This window comes from Macrobrachium nipponense, chromosome 3 (genome assembly GCF_015104395.2).
Source record: "Macrobrachium nipponense isolate FS-2020 chromosome 3, ASM1510439v2, whole genome shotgun sequence".
In the NCBI taxonomy this organism is placed as follows: Eukaryota; Metazoa; Arthropoda; class Malacostraca; order Decapoda; family Palaemonidae; genus Macrobrachium; species Macrobrachium nipponense.
The window spans coordinates 10,938,238-10,942,882 of record NC_087202.1 but is presented as its reverse complement, the minus strand read 5'-3'; positions in this window follow the sequence as shown (position 1 = coordinate 10,942,882).

The window sequence follows — 4,645 nt, the reverse complement described above, 5'->3', positions numbered from 1 at the left end:
TTTGCATACATAATATATATATATAATATAATATATATATACATGAATGTATGTATGCATATTTGTGTGTGGGGGTGGGGGAGAGAGGTCCGTTTGAATTCTGACCTTAAAAAAGCCTCATATCATTTTGCGTCTAAAAATTATAACAATTAAACTAACAGAAATAAACATATTCTCTCTCTCTCTCTCTCTCTCTCTCTCTCGTCTCGTCTCTCTCTCTATCTCTCTCTTCTCTCTCTCTCTAACAAATTACCCTGAGTAATCGCCCGTGAATATATATAGATCATGTCCGTCTGCTTAATCGTGTATTTTTTTTTTTCTTTTTTACCTCCCATTCAATCTTGAACGCCAGAGCCGAGCTCGACGATCCAATATCGTATTATCATCATCATCCGAGATTTGGGAATTAATCGAGATTTGAAGCTGCCAGTTAATGGCGCTCAAACAGGGTATAATAAACTCGTCGCCAGAAGGAGATGAATTATGCAGACGCCTGTCATGAGGAGGATGCAGGATGCCTCTTGTGTCTTCATCCTTTTGGGAGCGATGGATGGTTAGAATTAGATAGGTCTAATGAGTGGCGTAAACGTGTTGCAGTAAGTCTGTGAAAAAAACAGGGATTTCATGGAATTCCTGAGATTTCCAGGGAGTTCGTGAAATCGGCTATTCACTCTGGGACATTTGATAACCCCCCGGGGGGGTGGGGATAGTTACTAAACACTGCGAAACAGCTTAGTAGATGAATCGCTGTTTCGGCATGTTTAGTACCAGTCCAATATATTATATATATATATATATATATATGTATATATATATATATATATATATATATAGAATAAAAAAAAAAAATAAAATACCGAGATGAGACGCCGATGAAGTTGCGAAGTTGACTCAACTTCCTTCCTTGAGAGATGATCGTCTTGTAGTACAAAGGTGATGACGTGCGATGCTTATGAAGGTTTTTTTTCTCCCTCTCAATCTAGATTTTCCTTTTTTTTTTTTTAAGATTTGATTTTCCGTCGTGAGATGGTCCATATTTTTATGTACTATCTTTCTTTATAAAGTAAAAAATAAATAAAATTAAATATTTATCAAATAATAAAATCTTTTCTAGTTACGTTATTCAAAACGTGGGATATCGTCTCTTAGGGCCACTTGCATTGGAATTTTTATTTTTATTATTCAGTTCAGTGTCGACAACTGCTTTCATTATCGGACCTTAGTCTTAGTTTTAGTATATGTTTTAATCGTTCTTAATTTTTTGTGCGTGAATTTTACCGAGTTATCTTAATCTCTCTCTCTCTCTTCTTTTAGCACCTTAATATAGGATTTATATTTCGATCTTGTCATATAACCTTAAAAGACTCATGAGATCGGTGGAGTATTGTGAGGAAATAAAAAGTTCATCATTTTTTAATTCAATCTAATTTCTGTTTTCCTCGAGGCAAACGCACTACATTTGCTGTTTTCAATCTACGACTGGATATGTCATTGCCGTAAAGGCAGTTTATTAGATTATATAAGTTTTTTCAATATGTGTCGAAAACAATTCACCTCAAGCAAGAATTGTGTGCAAGAATTGTGTTCTCGAATGTGTTGCCAGTTTTGCGAAAAGATATTTTCATTGCGAACAATTTTAGAGTTGGAAAAATTCATATGAGATAATATTGTAACTGCTTAGATATTTAATCATAATTCATTTACTGTTACAATGCACATAATACTTACAACTTTGAGATTGACACACAGACGAAGGGCTTCTTCTTAAAATAATTTGGGGGGGCGTTAGTGCCGTCAGTGCAACCTTATGGGGTGCACTGCAGGCATTTTACTTAAAGTTCTTTGCAGCACGCCTTCCTTAGGCCCCTAGCTGCCACCCCTTTCATTAATTTTACTGTACCTCCTTTCATATTCTCTTTCTTCCATCGTACTTTCCACCCTCTCCTAACAGTTGATTTATAGTGCAATTGCTTTGAGGTTTTCCTCCTGTTACGCCTTTCAAACCTTTTACTTTCAATTTCCGTTTCAGCGCTCAATGACGTCATAGGTCCCAGTGCTTGGCCTTTGGCCTAAATACTATACTCAATTCAATCAAAAACTGATAATAGTACATTAAAAGTACAAGTCACGTAAATCATTACGAAAGATATGATATAAGCCTCGGTACAAAGCAGTATTCTATTTTTTTTTTTCCAAAAGCTAAATTCAGTTCCCATCAGATTCATGACCCTTTGATAACGCTGAGTAAACTTCTCCCGAATTTCATTTTAAGTCTCAAACTCTTCAATAACTTTTTAACCAGTTTTGGAACTTGTCTTCGGGGGAGTTTATCGTTCTATTGTGTTTTCCAAGAAATCCTCGTAAGTTGATTTACTCTCATTGTTAGTGTTTTATAATCATAAGTGGAAAGTTCCTTATATATCACAACTCTAAATTGTTTTTAAAATGGATCGGTTCAAATTCATTAGCATTACAAAGGCAGCTATGTTCGTCTCCCTAACTCTTGTGGCTGAATTAGGAGTAAATGCACTTGATTATTATTTACACTCTTACAGTTCAGATATTTTACTTTTAGCTGGTCTGCTGGTATAGTGGTTAGTGACGTGGTATGCCGCTCAGATGTTGCGGGTTCGTGTGGCCCCAGGGCGATGCAACATCACTGGCTCTGTATCGTGATCAGTTACTGCTGCAGTGTTGTGGGGTCTTTAGCGGTGGGAGGCTGCAACCAACATTCTTTGGAAGCTCGAATTTCAAGTCAGTGTCCCCTTTGGTGGGCTTGTTCCATGTAAGTAGGTTTCAGCTACTGAAATTATTATAATAAATAATTACCATCGTGACTTGTTTCACACGGAGTAGTCCATTTCTGAGCTACCAACTCATACTATGACTTTGTATGCATAAAGTCCTCTGAAAATGGCTTATATATAAAGTCGAAACCGGTCAGGGTCTAAATCTATTTTTTTTTTATTTCCCTGTGGTAAACTGTTATTATATGTAAATGACGTGTCAGAGTGATTGTAATCATAAAGAAAGATGAATGATCAATATCTTATATATATATATATATATATATATATTAATATTATATAATATATATATATATATATATATTGTTATTGATATGTACTCACTTGAAGGTTTCTCTCCATTTAAATATATTATTATGGACGAGAAACTATATTTGCTGTTGGTTTACTGCTGAAATTTGACTGGTAACAGAATAGTAGCTTGATATTTTCGATGATAAAACAGTCTATGTTTGTTCCTATCGAGAGGGACGTCGTGGAAGGAAAGGCTAAGTTAAAAAATAATGTTGACGAGGGTAATATCCCAAGAATTCGGATAACTTGCAGTCTGGTACCTGACAAGTGCGTTAGACAGCAGAAAATTAACATTAAATGTAAAGTGAAGATCAAATCTAAGTCTGGCCAAGTCGTCCAATATGGCGGCCTCCTAAGCCCGACTGCTTCTCTCTTCCTTATCTTAGTCCCAGGTGTGGCCGAGGGCGCTTTCCAGCTGATTTCTATGATGATCGAAGTATCTGCATAATCTCTTAGAGTCGACTCTTGAAAACCAAGTTACTGATAACCTCGACTATCTGTCGGTAAAGGACATAATTCTGTTAGCAGTCAAAACTCAGCAGTAAGCCAACAGGGATTATTTAAGTTTCGTCAATAATAATATGTTTAGATGGAGAAAAACCTTTAAGTGAGTACATACAACTAAGGTTACCTTGATGTCTGTGGTTGCCTATAGATATCCCAGAGGTTAGAATAACAATATGTGAAGGCCGGAGTTCTCTCTTCAGAGTTTACATTCATCTTGGAATATGATAATGATTTAGCTGTCCAAGAGCAGAAACACAGATTCGAACAGATTCAGAGGAAATAACCCTCGATGGAGACACTTGTACTATAGCTATAGTAGATTCACATCAACCATGCATCTGATGTCTAGACCAGTCCCTTACGACGCTCATGATTGGCTGTTGATAAGCCATCACAGGGCTGGAAACTCTCCTCAGTCTCTCTCGAGAGTTCACATAGGCAGGATATATGTTCCACCACTCCTGAGCGATACGTCTTTCAAAAGTATCCCTCAGGAGAGGTGGAACATACATCCTGCCTATGTGAACTCTCGAGAGAGACTGAGAGTTTCCAGCCCTGTTATTTGCTTATCAACAGCCAATCAGGAGCGTCCTAAGGGACTGGATTAGACATCAGATGCATGGTTGATGTGAATCTACCATCTTTCTATAATGGGCGGAATGTCTGTCCGTCCGTCTGTCATTCAATCACGGCCAAACGGCTGGTCTGATGGGTATGAAACTTGGCAGGGTTGTAGTGGGTACCCCTAAGATGGTTAATAATGGGATTTCATCCTACCTCCCCCCCCCTCCCCCTCCATAGGGGTTGAGGGTGTGAAGGGATTCCCGGAAACGGAGCTGGTTCTGCCCGAGAAACGAGGCTGGTTATGCCCGTAGATTTTGTTGCTTTATACGAATTTTCATACATAATTTCTGTATACATATGTTTGCTAGTAGCTGGAATGGTGTCGTTTTCTCTCTCTCTCTCTCTCTCTCTCTCTCTCTCTCTCTCTCTCTATCATGTCAAGAGAAATTCCTTCTGTTATTCCTCTTTTGCGC